This window comes from Protopterus annectens, chromosome 7.part1, assembly GCF_019279795.1.
Source record: "Protopterus annectens isolate FY-2018-M chromosome 7.part1, PAN1.0, whole genome shotgun sequence".
Lineage (NCBI taxonomy): Eukaryota > Metazoa > Chordata > Ceratodontiformes > Protopteridae > Protopterus > Protopterus annectens.
The window spans coordinates 449,233,675-449,258,338 of NC_056740.1; positions in this window are offsets into that span (position 1 = coordinate 449,233,675).

Sequence of the window (24,664 nt, forward strand, 5' to 3'; positions counted from 1 at the left end):
CTCTTGTGCCATTTGACTTGTGGATGTGCAGCATATCCATCAGGGCAGGGTCAGAGACTGCTCTGTAGGCCAGGCACAAGTCGCCTCTCAGCAGCCTATATGATATAGAGTACAGTGACAGAGATTTCAGTTTATCCACAAAAGTCATGGTTTGGAGGCCCAGTATTTTCTTGGTGAGAAACCTCTGTGGTCTCTCCAGCTGCTGCAAGTGTCTGGTGAGGTACATGCAGAAGGGAGTATTCTACTCTAATAATGCTCTGATGAGGGTTGAGTAGCAGGTGTTTACCATATGTGCTATTAGGGAAGAGATTTGGCTAGTCTGACCAGTTTTTGTGCTCGGACTAACAAAGGTTCTTGTTCTACTGAAGGCTATGGATGATAAGTGTGACAGTGCTGCTCAGTGCACCCATAGGGCAGTAGGGAAGCTAGGGAGGGGTCCACTGACAGCTGTCTAGGGAGTCTAGGGAAAAACTGAGTTTCAAGGTATTTGCATTGGGTCTATGTTAAATGTTTGAACATCCAAAATGTCGAACATTACATGGTCGAGACCAAATGTTCGACATTTGGATGTTCAAACATCGAATAACATCAAATAAAAAAAAAAGTAAAAAAAGAAAAAAACACTAACAGCGTAGGCAGGGGGCAAGCCCCCCCCTGCACCCCCCACACCCCCTACTTAAATATACCAACTGCGAGACCGCACTTCAGTGCAGAAAAGGGAAATTCTCCCTATATGCAACATATAGCACCATTGAAAGTCTATCTTCGAACATTCAAAATTTCGAATGTTTGGTCTCGACCGTGTAACATTCAAAATTTTGAGTGTTCGAAGATTTGTCAGGTACCCTTTGCATCTATACAGGGCACCTCTAACCCCTGATGTATGGTGCACTGTAATGTGCAAATGCAAGGCTTAAATACAGGCAAAATTAAGACACTTTTAAGCCAACACAAAACACACACCTACATTCGTGGAGGCTCTCAATAAAAATTTGCTCAAGCAACAGAGACCTCCAAAGCAGAAATGCAAGCAACCTACACCCCCCCAACACAACCCAAATGACACATAGCCCACAAACTCAGTGTGCCACTCAACCACCGCCCATAAGGTATAACAATGTACCCAATACTCTAGTCATAGGTGACTCTATAGTCAGGCACACTGATGTTCCACTCACCAGGCTAAACAAGGGGAAAGTTACTGTCAGCTGCCTGTTGGGTGCTAGGATCCACCACATAATGCACGCACTCAGGTCACTCCACAACAAGTACAAATATGACTCTGTCATTGTCCATGTTGGTGTGAATGACCTGAGACATACCTCCCTGGACTACATGAAAAGAGACATGGAAGAACTCTCCAATCTTGTAGCCCAGGCAGGTATGACCCTAGCCCTGAGTACATCCTGCCATCACCCAGAATTATACCACAGTACCAGGACAAAATGATTGATTTCAACAATTGGCTAAGCTTCTGGTGTCATTCTAAGGGGATCCAGTAGCTGCCTGGGATGACATGATCAACAGACCACAATGCTTTGCCAGAGATGGCCTGCACCTGTCACCCTTGGGATTCCAGATACTGGTTAAGGCTCTTGCCACCCCTATAGTGACTTTTGTAGGCAAGGTTCAAATGACAAATTCACCACCATAACAGGTGCAAGCAAGCAAAATCTGAGGGTAATGCTACTCAATGCTAAAAGTCTAAACCTCAAAATGCATTCATTCGAGGCACTCCTTAAAGTGGAGAACATCGACTTCTGTGCAGTGACAGAGACCTGGTTCAAGGCTCCAGAGAGCACCCCTGCATTACCAAGCTATAATTCATACCACACCTTTTGGCCACCTAACCTGGACCAAAACACCAAAGATGGAGGCGTGTCCATATTCATTAAGGATATCCACGCCTCCAGGCTAGTTGCTCAGCATAATGCATCCAAGATTATTCAAATGCAACTAACTCTGGGCAAGACCCCAATCCAAACTGTAACTTGCTACAGATCTCCCACCATGCCCCAGGATTCCCACTCCTCATTTCTTGATACACTGGAAAATATTAGGGTACAACCCAACACCCTAATAATGGGTGATTTCAACTACCCCACCATTAACTGGGAAAAACTACTCATTTACCAATTATTTTGCTCAACATTTTCTGGAATTCATAAATTCTACCGCCTTGGATCATCTTACCCACAACCCCACCAGGGGCAGCAATATCCTAGACCTGGTCATTACCAACATAAGTGACCGGTGTTAAACACCAGAGGTCAATTCCTCATCGGTCAGATCCGACCACAAGCTTATCACCCTAGACATCCACATCCTGCACCCACCCCCCCACCCCCATTAGGGAAACCACTTTAAAAAATTTCTCCAAAGCCAGCTTCACGCTTCTTAAGACAGAAGTGGCAAACTTCACAACACCCATGCAGATGGACAATAGAGGTACGACTGCTGAATCCTACTCAAATGCACTTTATAAGCACTTACATGAGTGCATGGAACGTGCTATCCCTAACAGAACCAAGATGCTATCCTCCAAAAAAAAGAAGCCAAACTGGTGGCCTCCTGCCATAAACAAACTCTACAACAGAAGAAAGAAACTGTTGCAATAAAGAGTAAAAACCCATGATTGGAGGAACTCCCTGGTCAGCCTCAGTAAGAAGCTGAGATCTCTCATAAAATCCTCCAAAGCTAGTTACTAAAACAAAATTGCCACTGATTCTAAAGACAACCACAAAACATTCTATAGCTATGTCAAGAATCTCAATGGCAACACTCAGATCTGCTCTGAGTTACAGTACAATTGCACTAAATATTCAGAACCAACTGATATTTCCAGCATCCTGATAGATAGGTTCAGTGCTAACTTGACCCCTATCTCACCCCCTAAAGGGTCCATCTCTATACCGGAAAAATGCAAAGTTCCTGTAATCACGGCTGCACAGGTAAAAACCACACTCTCCAAAGCCAAAAACACAGCATCCATGGGACCTGACAACATCCCAGGCTGCATTCTATCCAAACTACAGAATGAACTGGCACCCCACTTAAGCACCATGTTCAATCATAGACTCACCTCAGGCTTTGTGCCCACTGAATGGCACACAGTGACAGTTATCCCACTCCACAAAGGGGGAACCACCACAGACTCTGAGAACTACAACCCTATTAGCCTAACAAACCTGGTCTGCAAGGCCATGGAACGTATCATTATGGAACTTGTAAACAAAGACATTGGTACTCTCCAAACTCTGGACCCAACCCAGTTCGAGTTTGTAAAAGGCAGATCATGTCTCCTAAACCTGATAGACTTCTTTGAAGCAGTCACCAAAGCCGTAGACAAGGGTAAGGTGGTTCACACAGCCTATCTAGATCACACCAAGGCTTTTGACACCATCCCCCACTCTGGAATTATAGATAAACTCACCACACTAGGTATAAATCCCTATATCACAAGATGGGTTGTCAACTGGCTCACTGACAGAACCGACACTGTGAAAGTAGCAAACTCCAAATCTGACTTCTGACCAGTGACAAGTAGAGTACCACAGGGTTCAGTCCTGGGTCTTCTCCTGTTTTGTATCTACTTTTCTGAAGTACAGGCTAACACAGAAGGTCTTTGGCTAATGAAGTTTGTAGATGACTGCAAACTAGGAGCCATAATCAAAACTCCTAATGATGTGGACATCCTACAAATCGGCCTCACTGAGACAGACTCCTGGTGTCAAATCCATGGCCTCAAGCTCAATGCCAAAAAGTGCATTGTCATCCCCTTTGGTAAAAACTCTGTACCAATGAGCTACCATATAGGTGGTAGTCTACATAACACTGAAAGTGTGATAAGAGACCTTGGGACACAGGTGGACAGTAGTCTCTCCTTTGATAATCACATCGCCACAGTAGTCAGGAAATCCTTCTACATGGCACAACTCATCACAAAAGGTTTCTCATCCAGGAAAAAAGGAGGTCATTGTTCCCCTCTACTCATCACTCATTAGACCCATTATAGAGTACAATGATGGTATGTACATCACAAGACATCTACAACAACTGGAAAGGCCACAGAAATACCTCACAAAGAGGGTTACTGGCCTCAAACAGATGCCGTACACAGACATTCTCAAAAAGACTCCAGCTTTACTCCACCGCATTTCACCAACACAGAGGCAATCTCTGCCTAACATACAAAGCTATGTCAAACCCAGAGCTGTTGGACATGCTCCACTTAAAGAAATCCCAATCCCTCTGAGCTACATGCTCTAGGGACCTAAACCTTGTCACCACAGTAAACAGAACATGCTAGAGGGATAGATACCTGTCCCAGACACTTCCCATACTCTGGAACAAACTACCTATCTATATCAAACAAAGCTCCTCATTAGCACTCTTCAAGAAAAATCTTAAGGCTTGGATTGGAAATAGGAAATTCACCCCGGGATCACCTCTGTGGCTCTGCTCGACAGGGGCACAGGAAAATCATTTTCTTGGATGGCGAAAGCTAGGGTACCTATTTGGCTAGGCTTATATAGGCCTTAGGGCCAATAGCCTAGTACCTACCTATGAACCTATAATTTACCAACAAGAAAACACACAGTGAACCTTCTTACAGAAATCTCCAGCTCAGACAAGACTGGATCCACACTGTTCTGCCACAAGAGTGCAGGGGAGCCCTTCTTTATGTAAGATGGCTGATTTACTGCTCAAGTGTATCAATAACAGGCTAGATTTAGCAGGCTGGAATCTAGTCTATGCTATCTAGGTATCAGAACAGTGCAATTCAAGTGCAGAGAAGTGCAAAAAATACTTAGAGCCCTTTTGTGTGTTTCACAGCTCAGATAGACTAGGTAAACACGTACCACTACCAGACGAACAATCCCAATCCTCCCAATGAAAAAGCACAGTAAAAAAGTGTCCAAAGTGAAATCCTACCACAAAAAAAACTTAAATTGTATAAAATGCTACCACAAACAAACCTAAAGATATAGATAAAGCAGTGTACTTTAAACAGCTTATAGAAGTGTGATAGTTCAATAAAAGTACTTTGCTTTGAATAAATGAGCCAAGAGCCACTCAATTGTACAGAATTTATAAAGGGGCTAAAAAACAAGATAAGCCCTCCAGTCAATAAAACTACATTTAAAAATCTCAAGTATTTCATCAGCCTCAACAGACCAGTCTACCTCCTCTCAGTGCACTAGATAGAAAATCGACTGAGTCTTTTGATGGAAAAACAATTGTTTGCTAAAGTGTAATAATACAATAATACACTTTATTTAACAACTAGGCAGATCAAGTAGAATAGACAATGGGAGTCAAAATGCACTTTTTCAATATAAACACAAAGAAAGGCAAAACATTCAGGATATCAACAGCAGTGTAGAAAAGGAGGAGCTTATTAAACACAATTTAGAAGGGGTGGGCAGCTTAAAATCACCAGGTTTAAAAAGCAGATCAACAAACAGGATGATGGGTGGAAAACACAGTAAGAAATCAACAGCAGTGCCTTAGTTTATGCCTTAGTTTATGCAAGTGTCAAATCTTTTCAGACACAGACAAAGGCCCAGAATTTCACCGAGTATTTAAATATCACTCAAGAGACAATTTAACCAATGAAAAATAAGCATGTAAAATGAGCAGCCTAGATAATTTGTGTCCACCGCTCATGTAGAACAAAAACACCAGGCCAAGCAGATTTCTTAAACCAGAAAACAAAATGGAGCAAGTATCAGAAATCATCTCTGAAAGGTCACAGACAAAAATAGGTCTTCTCACCCAGCAGGGAATCACCAGCAGTACTTTAGTTTATGCAGGCTGTGATGCCCATGCACTGCCCCAGCAATCAAGGAGACTCAATCCTCACCACTAACACCGGTGAGGGGCATCCATATAGGGAAAAGGATAATAAATACACACACAGTAAAGTCCAATTTCCCTTGAGAACACAGAGATCACAGTCAGTCTGGGGCTGATTTCTCCCTTTCTCTCCAGGTCCCCAATAAGACTCTCCACTGCCACAGCTATAGCGTCCAGATCTCAGCCTAGTTTGCAAACTAAAACCTCCAGCACCCTCTCTACCCAACCAATGCTTCATGTCCCTGCCCAAGTGGTTGACACACACACACACATTTTGAGATAAGAGTTATATACAACCACACAGACACTCCTGGGGAAAGCTGGCACAGGTTTCCCAGCTCTGCCCCTTTTACCCAGACTATACAGTAGTACCACTTGCCACTACCCACTAATATTTATCAGCTACTCAAAGGCCCTTATTAAAGGGTGTCCAATTATTACTGTGCAATATTATTATCCAACTGGTAAGTGTGACTAAACAGCAAAACCTATTTGGAGTGACTTGGCACAGTATCACTATAAATATGTAATGTACTCTATAGCTTAAATTATCTCTACACAAAATAGCCACAGTCTTACTACACAGTGCTAGTCAAGAGTTCAGAAATAACAGAGAAATACTTAAAATAATTCAGTAGAAAAGTTCTGACATCACAGAAAAACAAACTAGTCTAATCTTCCTATTTCCTAGCTATATCTAAGAGAAACACTAAAGTCTAAGATCCTACTTACATACAGGCACAGGCAGTGCTGGTGATGCTGGATGTTCTCAAGACAAAATGCTCTAATGCTTTCATTCTTTCTGTCCTTAAATTGATAACACAGTACCACTGATTCATTTCAGATTACATCATTCTTTCTGGTTCCAAGGCTAATAGACTTTCAGAGGTTAATAGCCCCTTTGATCTTGCAGCTGGTCAGGAACCAGAGCAATAAAATAAATTATACATGCAAATTCTAGCCATTAACTCTGGCCTCAAAACAATAGGCAGAATTCCTTCATCCAGACATATTGGCTCCGAATTTTGACATCAAAAGCAGTCATAAAATGCCTGACTTAGCGTTCTTACAGCAGAGTGCACTGCTATTACATTTCTGAAGTTCAATATCCAATGCAGTATTTTCACATTTAAGAGAACAAGCCTGTGGCTTACATTAATATTTACAAATGACGGAATTATCTACAAAATTCTATCTGACTAGGCTGGCAGCCTTCACCTAACTTCACCCCCCCCCCCCCCGGAGAACTGAAGTTAGTTTTTCAACTGACCCTTGAAACATTGCTTGAGAGGGTTAGGTCTATCTGAGTATACCTTACCCCATTCCCTGTCTTGACAGCCCATCTGCATTGGCATTGCTAATCCCACTGTGGTGCTGCACTGACATATATGCCTGCAACCCTAGGCTCCATCTTAGCAACTTGCCATTTTGCTGGCTGGCTCTGCGTAACCATGTTAGGGAGTTGTGATCTGTCATTACAGTGAATTTTCTTCCATACAGATAAGGCTGAAGTTTCTGCAGTGCCCACAATATGGCTAGACATTCCTTTTATACAGCTACATAGGATTTCTCCCTGGGTTGAAGCCTATGACTGAGATAAACCACTGGGTGCTCTTCTCACTCTGAAGAAACTGGCTAAGTACAGCCCCCACCCCATGGTTCGAAGCATCCACCTGCACAACAAATTCTTTGCTGAAATTTGGACTGGCTAATACAGGAGGTCCTCCCAAACTTCTTTAAGCTTCTGGAATTCCTGCTCACATGCTGTGATCCACACTACCTTATCTGGCCTGTTCTTCCTTGTCAGGTATGTGAGGGGAGCAGCTATGGTACTATAACTGGGGACAAACTTTCTGTAGTACCCTGCTTTCCCTAAGAATGCCCTCACCTGCTTTTTGGTAAGAGGTGCAGGCCATGCCTGAATGGCTTCTACTTTGGCTAGTTCTGGCCTGATCTTACCACTCCCCACTCTATGTCCCAGGTAGGAGACCTCTGCCATACCCACCTGACATTTGCTGGGCTTAATGGTCAACCCTGCCCTCTGTAGTCTGCCCTGCACTTCCCTGACATGTTGAAGGTGCTCTTGCCAGGAATGGCTGTAGATGGCAATATCATCTATATAACCAAGGTCAAACCCTCCTGCTCCTGTTAGGATATGATCTACCAGCCTCTGGAAAGTGGCTGGGGCATTTTTCATCCCAAAGGGCATATTTGTGAACTCATGCAAGCTAAAAGGAGTCACAAAGGCTGACTTGTCTCTAGCACTGGGAGTTAAGGGCACCTGCCAGTAACCCTTGGTAAGGTCAATAGTTGTAACATACTTAGCCCCACCTAGCTGCTCTAGGGCCTCATCTGTCCTAGGCAGGGGGTAACCATCTGACTCTGTGTCACTATTTAATTTCCAGTAGTCCACACAGAACCTGGTGCTGCCATCTTTCTTTGGCACCAGCACCACTGGGGAGGCCCAGGGACTGTTGGACTCTTGAATTACCCCTAGTTCCAACATTTTCTGTATCTCCTCCCTCAGAGTATATTTGACTCTCCCAGGCACCCTATAAGGGGGCTGCCTAATAGGCGTTTGGGGTCCTGAATCCACCTTGTGCTGCCCCAGGTGGGTGCACCCTGTTTTTCCGGTGAACATGTCCCCAAACTCCTGTAACACGCTTGGATTTCTTGAACCTGGGTAGAAGATAGCTGCTGGGGCACTGCTACCCCTTCCACTGAGGTGTCAGTCCAAGCCTCACTAAGGAGATCAGTCCCCAGATCTCCCCCAGACTCCTCCTGCAATCCACTGCAAATACTGAGCATAAGGACCTCCCTATCATGGTAAGGTTTCATCATGTTAACATGGTACAACTTGTGCCCCTGCTATCTGCCTAGCACTCCCACCATGTAATTAACATCACTTACCTTCCTTACCACCTTGTAGGGTCCCTCCCAAGCTGCCTGCAGCTTGTTGTGCTTGACAGGAATGAGAACCATTACCTGCTGCCCCACAACATACTCTCTAGCTCGAGCATTCCTGTCATACCACACCTTTTTCTGTTGTTGGGCTTCTGCCAGGTTCTCCTGAGCCAAGCCTATGAGTTCCCTGAGCCTTGTCCTGAAGTTTAGGACATATGCCACAACAGACTCCTTGTGAGATTCACACTAACCTTCCCCACTCATCTCAAAATAAATCTAGTGATCCCCTCACCCTATGCCCATACAGCAACTCAAAGGGTAAAAACCTGTGGATTCCTGGGGAACCTCTCTGTAAGCAAACAACAGACGGGGCAAATATTTGTCCCACTCCCTCTTAAACTGGTATTAAAATACCCATAGCATGAACTTAATTGTAGAGTTTAACCTCTCAACAAGACCATTAGTCTGGGAATGGTAGGGGGTAGTCTTCAGGTGCTTCACCACACAGTACTTCCACAGACAAGCCAGCAGGTCTGACATGAAACTGGCACCTCTGTCAGTCAGTATTTCTTTTGGGAAACCTACCCTGCTGAAAATCCCTAGCAAAGCATTTGCCACCTTTTCTGTCTCAATGGAGGACAAAGCCACTGTCTCAGGGTATTGTGTAGCATAATCCACTACCACTAGGATATACTTTTTCCCTGTGGAACTTGGGGTACTCAGAGGCCCCACAATATCCATAGCTACCCTCTGACATGGCTCATCAATCACAGGCAAAGGTATCAAAAGAAATCTTACCTTTGTCTCCTGCCTTGCCTACCTTTTGGCACTGCTTACAGGCCCTGCAGTACCCTGTTATATCTCTGGAAATTCTAGGTCAATAGAAGTTCTTCATAATATGTCTCTTTGTAGGTTTTATGCCCATATGACCTGCAAATGGAATATTGTGGGCTATGGCTAGAAGTGCCAGATGGTAGGCTCTAGGCACTACCAACTGCTGTAACCTCTCACCTTCTAGCCCTCCCTCAGGGGTCCACTCTCTATACAGTAGCCCTTTGTCCCAGTATACAGATTCCCCCTTCCATTGAGAATCAGGTGCCTCACTAACTGCCTGCCTCAGGCCTTGCAATGTAGGGTCTGAGACCTGAGCCTGTCTCAACACTCTCTTTGTAAACCTTCCCAGCTCCCCTTCCATAGGAAGTCTGGTATCATCTGACAGCAGTGCCTCACTGTCAGCCTGGGTGCTACTACTCACCTCTACCTTTGCAGTCACTTTATCCAAGGGAACATAAGTACCCACAAGCAGCTGTGGCTTACCTTCAGTCTCACTGCTACAGGGTAGCTCCCTCCCTGGAGTAACCACCTCACCAGTCCTGACTGCAAGTATGCAATCTGTCTGGGTCTCATCCAGGCTACCAGACCCACATGCTTGTCTCCTAGCCTGACTGAATGTAACTGCAGAAGGGCATGGTACTGCCTCATCCAAATTCTTCCCTATCAGGACATCTGCAGGATGGTAGTTTGGTACCCTTGTTGTCTCAAGACAACCTACTATTGGCATTTTGTCTTTCCCACTTACTGGCTCTCTCACCTTGTGTTCCCCCACTTTCCTCCATGGACATCTGTATGCCACATGGCCCCACTGGTTGCATTCAAAACATTTAACCCTAGGTCCTGGACATGTAGCTGGACTAGTGGTTTCCCCTGCTAATGGCAGATTCTCTAGGGGTAATCTGTGCTGCCCACCATGGGTTCCATTAGACCCATTAGCAGTACTGGGCGCCCCTTTCCTGTGCAGGGCTGCCCTGCTTGCTAGGAATAGGTCTCCCTTCTTCTCCAACTCATCTGAAGTAGCACATTGTCTATCAGCTAACCAGATGCTCATGTCCTCAGGCAAAGTGCTAAGGGGTTGTTCCCTCACCAAAAAGTCTGCCAGCCCTTCAAAAGTGGTGACTTGACATCCATTCACTCACCTATGAAAATAAGTGCTGAGTACAGCAACATATTCCCACACACTTTCATCTGCCTTGCGTCTATGCTCACAAAACTTTTTCCTGTAAGATTCAGGTGTTAGCTTGAAACATTCTAACAAGTGATTCTTAACAACAGTGTAATCAAGATATTCACAATCAGCAAGTTTAGACAACACAGTTAGAGCTTTCCATGGAGTAAGGGGGTCAGGAGCTGTACTTAGAGCCTTTTGTCAACATCATACTGCTTAAATACCCTCTCAAACATGTGAATGAAACTATGAAAATTATCCCCCTCTTTAAACTGAGGAAGAAATTTACTGACCTGTTGTGCTTCTGGGGTCCAGTTACTCCCTTCACCATTACCTCCATGACTCTGGCGAAGAGTCAGCATCTCCTTCTCATGCTGCCTCTGCCTCTCCTTTTCCTCAGCTTCCAGGCATAGCAGTTTCTTATTCTCCTCAGCCTGCAAATGTCACAGTTTCTCATTGTCTTCACTCTCTAGACACCTCAGTCTCTCAGCTGCTTCTATTTCCAAATGCCTGGCCTCCAACTCAAGTCTATTTAACTCCAGATGGATTTTTAAGTCCTCTGCAGTAAGGTTGAGCTGTCAATTATCTGAGTGTGGTACGTCTCCACTGCCAGTTTGATCATCATCCTCCTAGTTGCTGTTTTCTGATACAGCTGTGACCAAAGCTGCAATCATGTCTGCCTTAGTCAGGTTTACATGCACCAGTCCCCTAGCCTGGCACATCTCAGCCAGCTGACTCCTTGTCAGCTTTCCATACTCCTCTCCGACATGCTGCCTGCTCTATCTGACTAAGTTAACAAAAGAAATAAAACAATTGTGGTCTGAATTCTGAGTACTGCATGGCTGATTTAGAGTACAAAACACCATCAGTAATCATGCTACACAAGCTACAGGCATTCACACTACCCACAGCACTACAAGCCAATTAGTATTTGACAACCAATTAATATGTGGTGTGGAAATCCCACCACTGCCAAACAATTAATATGTGATGCCTGTGCACTGGCCCAGCAATCAAGGAGCCTCAATCCCCACCACTAACAACAGTGAGGGGCATCCATTTAGGGAAAAGGATAATAAATACACACACAGTGAAGTCCAATTTCCCTTAAGAGCACACACAGAGATCAAAGTCAGTCTGGGGCTGGTTTCTCCCTTTCTCTCCAGGTCCCAAATAAGACTCCCCACTGCCACAGCTATAGGGTCCAGATCTCAGTGGGCAAGCTAAAACCTCCACCACCCTCTCTGTTCAACCAGTGCTTCATGTCCCTGCCCAAGTAACTGACACACATGCATACTTTGAGATAAGAGTTATATACAACCACACAGACACTCCTGGGGAAAGCTGGCACAGGTTCTCTAGCTCTGCCCCTTTTACCCAGACTATACAATGGTATCACTTGCCACCACCCACTAATATTTATCAGCTACTCAAAGGCCCTTATTAAAGGGTGTCCAACTATTACTGTGCAATATTATTATCCAAATGGTAAGTGTGACTAAACAGCAAAGCTTATTTGGTGTGACTTGGTACAGTATCACTATATACATAGAATATACTCCAGAGCTTAAATTATCTCTACACAAAACAACCACAGTTGAAATGTTTAAAACTATTTCATAATAAATAATAAAGACACAAGACAATACTTCTTACTACACAGTGCTAGTCAAGAGTTCAGAGATCACAGACAAATACTTAAAATAATTCAGTAGAAAAGTTCTGACATCACAGAAAAAACAAACTAGTCTAATCTTCCGATTTCCTAGCTATATCTAAGAGAAAAACTAAAGTCTAAGATCCTACTTACATACAGACACAGGCAGTGCTGGTGATGTTGGAGGTTCTCAAAACAAATGCTCTAATGCTTTCAGTCTTTCTGTCCTTAAATTGATAACAGAGTACCACTGATTCATTTTAGATTACATCATTTGTTTCTGGGTCCCAGGCTAACAGACTCTCAGAGGTTAATAGCTCCTTTGATCTTGCAGCTGGTCAGGAACCAGAGCAATAAAAGAAATTATACATGCAAATTCTAGCCATTAACTCTGGCCTCAAAACAATAGGCAGAAGTCCTTCATCAAGACATATCGGCTCCACATTTTGACATCAAAGACAGCCATAAAATGTTTGACTTAGCTTTCTTACATCAGTGTGCACTGTTATTACATTTTTGCAGTTCAATATCCAAAGCAGTATTTTCACATTTAAGAGAACAAGCCTGTGGCTTACATTAATGTTTACAAATGACAGAATCATCTACAACATTCTATCTGACTAGGCTGGCAGCCTTCACCTATCTTCACACAGGCTTCAAATCTTTTCAGACAAATGCAGCTCAGCAAGCTCCTGCCTGGTGCCCTGCAAAGTTCTACAGCAGCAGAGAGACAAAAGAGAGACTTTGGTGTGATTAAGTATCATTTTTCTGCATTTTCTTGCTGCCTTTAGGTAATTCCGCCTAAAACGCAGATTTTTCTAGAGTTTCTGTGATTTAAAAAGCTTGTTTCAGCTACATATTGTACTTATTTTACTGCCTGCACTTTAACAAAGTCATTTTTGTGTTTAAATTACCTTGTTTAACTATTTTAGGCTACACACTCAAGTGTGCTAGCCATTCCTGTGCATTTAAAGTGTTTGTTTTGGTTGTATCTGCTTTATTTTCTGAAAAAAACAAAAAAGCAAAAAAAAAAAATACTTGTTTTCTCGCCTTTCTAAGCTAGTATATTCCAGTTTTCATGTTAGTGCTGAATTCAGGGCTGGGTTACAAGTTTCTGTGTTTGCCCATAAATTACTTGGATAGAAGGAAGTTTCTCTGTTTACTGTGAAAGAGGGAGCTTTGTGCAGCCTATATGTCCCTGGAGGAGTGGTTTCAGCCCAGAAATTAGTAGTTTATTGGCCATTTTGGGTAATTTCTATCTCTTTCATTTCCTTGCTATAAAACCCACATTTGGGTGGTTTTGCGTGCCGGGCAGCAATGGTTAGCTAAGGTATAACTATTCCCGGCTCCACAAAGTCTACTCTTTCATTTTTCCCTTGGAACTAGACAAACTTTAACTTAAGCACTCAAACCATTCACTTCTCATCCCGGCACTTGCTCAAAAGTCATAGCAAGAACTAATAAACCTTAGCACTAGATCCTCCTATACTATAGAGAAGGACAAGGCTCTCTATTCGACCTTACCAGCCAATCAGTAAAACAGTTCACTGTACCTATCCAGGCATGTCCAAAGGGCAGTTTCAGGTGTACTGTACAGTCCAACTGGTGGATCTGGGCATTTTGAGGCAATGTTACAATTGCCTCATGTACACAGACAACCCTCTCCTCCTTCCACCAAACACTAATACATGCAAGAGAAGCACTTATACAGCCAAACTGGAGGCTAAGCTCTCTCAACCCAAGACTGGACCAGGCAGTCCAAAAGAAGAAGGGAATTACTTGTATCACACCACCAGTCTCACATTGACCTATGAAACCAGCACCAGCAAAAAACACACATAAATACATGTGGTGTGAATGACCGGAGACGTACCTCCCTGGACTACATGAAAAGAGACATAGAGGAGCTCTCTGAGCATGTAGCCCAGGCCGGTATGACCCTGACCTTGAGTAGCATCTTGCCCTCACCAAGAATGATGCCACAATATGAAGACAAGATGATCAATTTCAACAATTGACTTAAGTATTGGTGTCATTCAAAGGGGATCCAATGCCTGTCAGCCTGGGATGACATGCTCGACAAGCCATGATGCTTCGCTAGGGACGGCTTGCACCTGTCACCCCTGGGCTTTCAGATATTGGCAAAAGCCCTTGTTACCCCCATAGTGCCTTTTTTAGGCAAGGCTCAAAAGACAAACCCAAATCCATAGGTATCACAAGGGATAAGAAACCAAGAGTAATGCTACTCAACACCAAAAGTCTAAACCTCAAGATGCACGCACCCGAAACTCTCCTTAGCATGGAGAACATCGATATCTGTGCAGTAACAGAAACCTGGTTCAAGGCTCCAGAGAGAACCCCAGCAGTACCAGGTTATACCTCATACCATGCTTTTCAGCCCCAAAACTAGGATCAAACCACAAAAGGAGGGGAGTATCAATATTCGTCAAAGATACCCACACTTCCAGGTTGGTGGCACAGCACAAAGCATCAGAGACTATCCATGTGCAACTAACAGTGGGTAAAACTGCCTTCCAGTTTGTAGCCTGCTACAGACCACCCTCCCAAACCCAGGAACCCCACTTGGTCTTCCTGAGAACACTGGAAAATATGAAGGTCTCTCCAAACACCATTATATTGGGTGACTTCAACTACCCAAACATAGACTGGGAGCATTACTCTAGCTCCAACACCCTAGTCCAAAGGATTCTAGAATGTATAAACTCAAATGCTATGGAACAACGTGTTACCACTCCCACAAGAGGGGAAAACATACTGGACCTGATCATCACCAACATGGGGACTCTATGCTCCAGACCAGAAGTGTATCGCTCACTGGTAAGATCAGACCATAAACTAATCTCACTGGATATTCACACCCCGACTCCACCCCCTGCCCTGAAAACCACAGTGAAAAACTTCTCTAAAGAAAATTTCACACTCCTCAAAACCGAGGTGGAATCCTTCAAATCCCCCGGGCCTGTGGAAAATACGGCCCAGACCGCAGAATCCTTTATAAATGCATTCTATGAACACCTTCAGGAATGCATGGATCATGCAATCCCAAATAAAACCAAGACCCAATCCTCCAAAGGCAGACGTCCTGTCTGGTGGACCCCAGCCATAAACAAACTATACAATAGAAGGAGGAAGCTACTACATGATAGAGCAAAATCCCAAAAAGGAAAGGCATCTCTGATCAGTATTAGCAAAAAACTACGAACACTCATAAAATCATCTAAGGCCAGCTTTGAGACAAAAATTGCACAGGACACTAAGGATAATCACAAGGCTTTTTTTAGTCATGTTAGGAACCTGGGTGGGAATTCCCAGATATGCTCAGAATTAGTCCAAAATGACAAAAAATACACCGAACCCACAGACATTGCCAACATCCTAGCTGACAGGTTCAGTGCAAACTTCTCTCCCCCCACCAAAAGGGCAAATATCTATCCCAGCAGAGTGCTGCCTTCCTGACATCTCAGATGCTCAGGTAAGAGCTGCCCTCTCCAAAGCAAAAAACACAGCATCAATGGGACCAGACGGTGTCCCGGGCTGTGTCCTACATGAACTCCAAGAAGAGCTAAACCTAAACATAAAACTACTGTTCAGTCTCAGCCTTACTACAGGATATGTACCAAAAGAGTGGCGTACAGCAACAGTGGTCCCTCTCCACAAAGGTGTTGCCTCAACGGATCCTGGAAACTATCGCCCCATAAGCCTGACTAGCTTGGTCTGCAAAGCTATGGAAAGGATCATCATGGACCTCATAAATAAAGATATTGGGGACCTACAGACACTGGATCCTACCCAGTTTGGCTTTGTTAAGGGCAGATCCTGCCTCTTAAACCTGGTTGATTTCTTTGAAACAGTCACCAAGGCCATTGACGAGGGGAAGGTGGTCCACACAGCCTACCTGGACCTTGCAAAAGCCTTTGATAGAATACCCCACTCGGGCATTATACATAAGCTCACCAGCTTAAATATAAACCCCTATGTCACTAGATGGGTTGCAAACTGGCTCAAGGACAGAACCCACATGGTTAGAATTGCTGGAGCCATGTCACACTCCAAACCAGTTACAAGTGGCATCCCACAAGGCTCATTCCTGAGACCTCTCTTGTTCGGTATATCTTTCTCGGAGGTACAGGCCAACACGGAAGGACTGTGGCTGACCAAGTTCGCAGATGACTGCAAACTGGGCACCATAATCAACTCTCCAGCCGACACAAGCATCCTCCAAAAGGGCCTCATAGAAACAGACAACTGGTGCCAGAGCCATGGCCTCAAGCTAAACGCCAAAAAGTGAATAGTCATTCCCTTTGGCAAAAACAAAGTGGCCACAAATTACCACATAGGTGGTAATCCATTAAGTACAGAAGAAGTAATTAGGGACCTGGGGACCCAAGTTGATAGCAATCTCTCATTTGACAACCACTTGGCCAAAGTGGTTAGAAAAACATTTTGTATAGCTCACCTAATCATGAAGGGATTCACATCTAGATCAGGGGAGGTCATCGTGCCTCTTTACTCATCCCTCATCAGGCCCATAACTGAATACAATGCCCCTTTTGGGATGTACCTTACCAGACACCTGCAGCAACTGGGAAGACTCCAAAAGTACCTCACCAAGAGGATCAAAGGGCTCAAACAGATGCCATATGCTGCCCAGTTAAAGAAACTCCAGCTCTACTCAGTGGCATACCGCCTGCTCAGAGGCGATCTGTGCCTGTTGTATAAAGCCATGTCCAACCTGGAATTAATGGACATGCTGCACCTCAGAAAATCCAAATCCCATCGAGCTATGCGCTCGAGAGACTTGAACCTCAGCACTGAAATAAATAGGACATGCTGGAGGGACATATTCATAACCCAGAGGCTCCCTTCACTCTGGAATAAAATCCCAGTCCAGGTTAGGCAGAGTCCCTCATTGTCTCTCTTCAAGAGGAATCTTGATGAGTGGATGGCAGATCATAGGTTTACCCCGGGTATCACTTCTGGGTCACTGTTAGACAGAGGCACAGTATACTAACTTCGAAAAAGGGCATAGCAAAATTAATTTAAAATGGGTGGCGAAAGCCAAACACACACTGGCTAGGCTTATAAATGCCCTAGGGCAGATAGCCTAGTATGAACCTATGAACCTATGAACCTATGAATGAAAACATACTTGGAGGCTCTAAATACAAATCTGTAAAAGCAACAGAGACCTCCAAAGCAGACATTCAAGCAACCTCCACCCCCAACACAAACCATGAAACACATACTTCACAAAACCAGTGTGCCCACAATCACAGCCCTTAAGGCAAAATAACATACCCAACACACTAGTAATAGGTGACTCTATCATCAGGCACACTGACGTCCCACTCACTAGGCTGAACAAGGAGAAGGTTACTGTTAGCTGCCTGTCGGGTGCCAGGATCTGCCACATAACACAAGTACTCAGGTCACTCCAGAACAAGTACAAATATGACCCTGTCATTGTCCATGTTGGTGTGAATAACCTGAGCCATACCTCCCTGGACTACATGAAAAGAGACATGGAGGAGCTCTCTGATCACATGGCCCAGGCTGGTATGACCTTGACCCTGAGTAGCATCCTGCCCTCACCAAGAATGATACCACGGTATAGAGAAAAAATTATCAATTTCAACAATTGGCCAAGCTTCAGGTGTCATTCAAAGGGGATCCAGTGTCTGTCAGCCTGGGATGACATGCTCGACAAGCCACACTGCTTCGCTAGAGATGGCTTGCACCTGTCACCCTTAGGCTTTCGAATACTGGCCAAGGCGCTTGCCACCCCCATAGTGCCTTTTTTAGGCAAGGCTCAAAAGACAAACCCACCACCATAAATAGCACAAGTAACAAAAAACTGAGGGTAATGCTACTCAATGCCAGAAGTCTAAACCTCAAAATGCACGCACTCGAGGAACTCCTCAGTATGGAGAAATTCGATATATTTGCAGTAACAGAAACCTGGTTTAAGGCTCCAGAGAGCACCCTAACACTACCAGGCTACAACTCACACCATACATTTCAGCCACAAAACCCAGACTGAAATACAAAAGGTGGGGGAGTATCCATATTCATCAAGGATACCCACATCTCCAGGTTAGTGGCACAGCACGATGCTTCAGAGATCATCCACGTGCAATGAACAATGGGCAAAACTGCTATTCAAATTATAGCTTGCTACAGATCACCCACCATGTCCCAGGACCCCCACTCCGCATTCCTGGAAACACTGGGAAACATGAAGGTCCTACCAAACACCCTGATATTGGGTGATTTCAATTACCCAAATATTAACTGGGAGAACTACTCAAGTACAAATGCCCTTGCCCAACATTTCCTAGAATTTATAAACTCAAACACCCTGGATCAATTGGTCAACACCCCCACCAGAGGTGACAACATATTGGACCTGGTCATCACCAACATGGGCGACCGGTGTTCCACACTGGAGGTCAATCCCTCACTGGTTAGATCTGACCATAAACTAATCACTCTGGATATCCAAATTCCACCACCACCCCGGTCAAAGAAACCAACGTGAAAAACTTTTCAAAAGCAAACTTTGCATTACTTAAGACCGAGGTGGAAAGTTTCAAAGCCCCCATACCAAATGATAACGCTGTCCAAGTTGCAAAATCCTTTACTAATGCACTCTACGGGCACCTACAAGAAAGCATGGATCATGCTATCCCAAACAAAACCAAGACTTGCTCCTCCAAGAAAAGAAAACCAGTCTGGTGGACCCTTGCCATAAACAAGCTATACAACAGAAGGAGGAAACTAGTACAGAAAAGAGTAAAATCCAAAGAAGGGAAGACATCCCTGATCAGTATCAGCAAGAAACTACGTTCCCTCATAAAATCATCCAAGCCTAGCTTTGAAAGAAAAATTGCCATGGACTCCAAAGATAACCACAAGGCATTCTTTGTCAAGAATCTAAGTGGCAATTCTCAGATCTGCTAGGAGTTAGTGCAGAATAGCACAAAATACACTGAACGGACCAATATAGCCAACATCCTGGCAGACAGGTTCAGTGCAAACTTCACCCCCCTCTCACCCCCAAAAGGGCCCATAACTATACCAGAAGAATGTAGTGCCCCTGAAATCACAGACACTCAGGTTAAAAGAGCCCTCTCCAAAGCCAAAAACACAGCATCAATAGGACCGGACAGTGTCCCAGGCTGCATCCTACACTGACTCAAAGATGAACTAACCCCTCACCTAAACACACAGTTTAAACTCAGCCTCTCCACAGGCTACGTGCCCACAGAGTGGTGCACAGCAATGGTTATTCTGCTCCACAAAGGTGGAGCCACAACGGACCCCGGGAACTATCGCCCTATAAGCCTGACTAGCTTGTTCTTCAAAGCTATGGAGTGCATCATCATGGATCTCATTAACGGAGACATTGGAAACCTCCAAACACTGGACCCTACCCAGTTCGGATTTGTTAAGGGCAGATCATGCCTCCTAAACCTGGTGGACTTCTTTGAGACAGTTACCAAGGCTATAGACGAGGGAAGGGTGGTCCACACAGCCTACCTAGACCTCGCAAAGGCCTTCAACACCATTCCCCACTCAGGTATTATAGACAAGCTCACCAGCCTGAACATAAACCCCTACATTACGAGATGGGTTGCCAACTGGCTCATGGACAGAACCCACCTGGTAAAAGTTGTGGGAGCTAGGTCTGACTCTAAACTGGTTACAAGTGGCATTCCCCAGGGCTCAGTCCTAGGACCCCTCCTGTTCAGCATATACTTCTCAGAGGTACAGGCAAGCACAGGAGGACTATGGCTGACCAAGTTTGCAGACGACTGCAAACTAGGGGCTATAATTGACTCTCTGGCTGACACAGACATCCTCCAAAAGGGTCTCACTGAGACAGATACCTGGTGTCAAAACCATGGCCTCAAGCTAAATGCCAAAAAGTGCATAGTCATGTCCTTTGGAAAAAACAAAGTACACACAAACTACCACATGGGTGGTAGCCCCCTAAATACGGAAGATGTAATAAGGGTTCTGGGGACCCAAGTAGATAGTAACCTCTCCTTTGATAATCACATCACCAAAGTTGTTAGAAAATTCTTCTATGTGGCCCACCTAATCACAAAAGGGTTTGCATCCAGATTGAAAGAGGTCACTGGGCCCCTCTACATATCACTTATCATACCCATCATAGAGTACAGTGCCCCATTTGGGATGTACCTTACAAGACACCTGCAACAACTGGAAAGACCACAGAAGTACCTCACCAAGAGGATCACTGGCCTCAAGCAGATGCCCTATGCAGCTTGACTGAAGAAACTCCAGCTGTACTCAGTTGCATACCACCTACCCAGAGGTGATCTCTGCCTGACATACAAGGCCATGTCCAACCCAGAATTGATGGACATGCTCCACCTAAAGAAAACCATATCCCCCTCGAGCCACCCGCTCCAGGGATCTAAACCTCACTACAACAATAAACAGGACTTGCGGGAGGGATAGATTCCTGTCCCAGAGACTTCCCATGCTCTGGAACAAGATTCCAATCTACATTAGGCAGAGCTCCTCGCTAACCCTCTTCAAGAGAAACCTTGACGAGTGGATGAGAAACAGAAAGTTTACCCCAGGGATCACTTCAATGGCTCTGCTGGACAGAGGCACAGGGAACTCATCGAAGGGGGCAGCGAAAGACAACACATTCCAGCTAGGCTTATAAATGCCTTCGGGCAGATAGCCTAGTACTCACCTATGAACCTATGAACCTATGAAAACATACTTGGAGGCTCTAAATACAAATCTGTAAAAGCAACAGAGACCTCCAAAGCAGACATTCAAGCAACCTCCACCCCCCAACACAAACCATGAAACACATACTTCACAAAACCAGTGTGCCCACAATCACAGCCCTTAAGGCAAAATAACATACCCAACACACTAGTAATAGGTGACTCTATCATCAGGCACACTGACGTCCCACTCACTAGGCTGAACAAGGAGAAGGTTACTGTTAGCTGCCTGTCGGGTGCCAGGATCTGCCACATAACACAAGTACTCAGGTCACTCCAGAACAAGTACAAATATGACCCTGTCATTGTCCATGTTGGTGTGAATAACCTGAGCCATACCTCCCTGGACTACATGAAAAGAGACATGGAGGAGCTCTCTGATCACATGGCCCAGGCTGGTATGACCTTGACCCTGAGTAGCATCCTGCCCTCACCAAGAATGATTCCATGGTATAGAGAAAAAATTATCAATTTCAACAATTCGCTAAGCTTCAGGTGTCATTCAAAGGGGATCCAGTGTCTGTCAGCCTGGGATGACATGCTTGACAAGCCACACTGCTTCGCTAGAGATGGCTTGCACCTGTCACCCTTAGGCTTTCGAATACTGGCCAAGGCGCTTGCCACCCCCATAGTGCCTTTTTTAGGCAAGGCTCAAAAGACAAACCCACCACCATAAATAGCACAAATAACAAAAAACTGAGGGTAATGCTACTCAATGCCAGAAGTCTAAACCTCAAAATGCACGCACTCGAGGAACTCCTCAGTATGGAGAAATTTGATATATTTGCAGTAACAGAAACCTGGTTTAAGGCTCCAGAGAGCACCCTAACACTACCAGGCTACAACTCATACCATACATTTCAGCCACAAAACCCAGACTGAAATACAAAAGGTGGGGGAGTATTCATATTCATCAAGGATACCCACAGCTCCAGGTTAGTGGCACAGCACGATGCTTCAGAGATCATCCACGTGCAATGAGCAATGGGCAAAACTGCTATTCAAATTATAGCTTGCTACAGATCACCCACCATGTCCCAGGACCCCCACTCCGCATTCCTGGAAACACTGGGAAACATAAAGGTCCTACCAAACACCCTGATATTGGGTTATTTCAATTACCCAAATATTAACTGGGAGAACTACTCAAGTACAAACTCCCTTGCTTAACATTTCCTAGAATTTATAAACTCAAACACCCTGGAGCAATTGGTCAACACCCCCACCAGAGGTTACAACATATTGGACCTGGTCATCACCAACATGGGCGACCGGTGTTCCACACTGGAGGTCAATCCCTCACTGGTTAGATCTGACCATAAACTAATCACTCTGGATATCCACATTTCACCACCACCCCGGTCAAAGAAACCAACGTGAAAAACTTTTCAAAAGCAAACTTTGCATTACTTAAGACCGAGGTGGAACGTTTCAAAGCCCCCATGCCAAATGATAACGCTGTCCAAGTTGCAAAATCCTTTACTAATGCACTCTACGGGCACCTACAAGAAAGCATGGATCATGCTATCCCAAACAAAACCAAGACTTGCTCCTCCAAGAAAAGAAAACCAGTCTGGTGGACCCTTGCCATAAACAAGCTATACAATAGAAGGAGGAAACTAGTACAGAAAAGAGTAAAATCCAAAGAAGGGAAGACATCCCTGATCAGTATCAGCAAGAAACTAATGTGCTCCTCATAAAAATCATCCAAGCCTAGCTTTGAAAGAAAATTGCCATTAACTCCAAAGATAACCACAAGGGCATTCTTGTCAAGAATCTAAGTGGCAATTTTCAGATTCGTTAGAGTTAGTGCAGAATAGCACAAAATACACCGAACGACCAATATAGCCAACATCCTGGCAGACAGGTTCAGTGCAAACTTCACCCCTCTCACCCCCAAAAGGGCCCATAACTATGGCTCAGAAGAATGTGCGCCCCTGAAATCACAGACACTCAGGTTAAAAAGAGCCCCTCCAAAGCCAAAACACAAAGGCTCAATAGGACCGACAGTGTCCCAGGCCAAGGCCCTACATGAGCTCAAAGATGAATCCAACCCCTCACACTCCAAACACACAGTTTAAACCCAGCTCTCCACAGGCTACGTGCCCACACAGAGTGGTGCACAGCAATGAGCCATTCTTGCTCCACAAAGGTGGAGCCACAACGGACTCGAACTATCGCCTCTATAAGCCTGACTAGCTTGTTCTTCAAAGCTATGGAGTGCATCATCATGATCTCATTAACAGAGACATTGAAACCTCCAAACACTGGTCCCTACCCAGTCGATTTGTTAAGGGCAGATCATGCCTCCCAAACCTGGTGGATCCCTTGAGACAGTTAACAAGGCTATAGATCTAGGGAAGGTGGTCCACACAGCCTACCTAGACCTCGCAAAGGCCTTCAACAGCATTCCCCACTCAGGTATTATAGACAAGCTCACCTCAGCCTGAACATAAACCCTACACACAGACATTTGGGTTGCCAACTGCCTGAAGGGACAGAACCCACATGGTAAGAGTTGTGGGAGCTAGGTCTGACCTAAACTGGTTACAGTGGCATTCCCCAGGCTCAGTCTCTAGGACCCTCCTGTTCAGTATACTTCAGAGGTACAGGCAAGCACAGGGAGGACTGAGGAAGGACCAAGTTTGCAGACCACTGCAAACTAGGGGCTACAATTGACTCTCTGGCTGACAATAGCAGACATCCTCCAAAAAGGGTCTCACTGAGACAGATACCTGGTGTCAAAACCATGGTCTCAAGCTAAATGCCAAAAGTGTATAGTCATGTCTTGGAAAACAAAGTACACACAAACTACCACATAGGTGGTAGCCCCCTAAATACGGAAGATGTAATAAGGGTTCTGGGGACCCAAGTAGATAGTAACCTCTCCTTTGATAATCACATCGCCAAAGTTGTTAGAAAATTCTTCTATGTGGCCCACCTAATCACAAAAAAGTTTGCATCCAGATTGAAAGAGGTCACTGGGCCCCTCTACATATCACTTATCAGACCCATCATAGAGTACAATGCCCCATTTGGGATGTACCTTACAAGACACCTGCAACAACTGGAAAGACCACAGAAGTACCTCACCAAGAGGATCACTGGCCTCAAGCAGATGCCCTATGCAGCTTGACTGAAGAAACTCCAGCTGTACTCAGTTGCATACCACCTACCCAGAGGTGATCTCTGCCTGACATACAAGGCCATGTCCAACCCAGAATTGATGGACATGCTCCACCTAAAGAAAACCATATCCCCTCGAGCCACCCGCTCCAGGAATCTAAACCTCACTACAACAATAAATAGGACTTGCGAGAGGGATAGATTCCTGTCCCAGAGACTTCCCATGCTCTGGAACAAGATTCCAATCTACATTAGGCAGAGCTCCTCGCTAACCCTCTTCAAGAGAAACCTTGAAGAGTGGATGAAAAAAACAGGAAAGTTTAC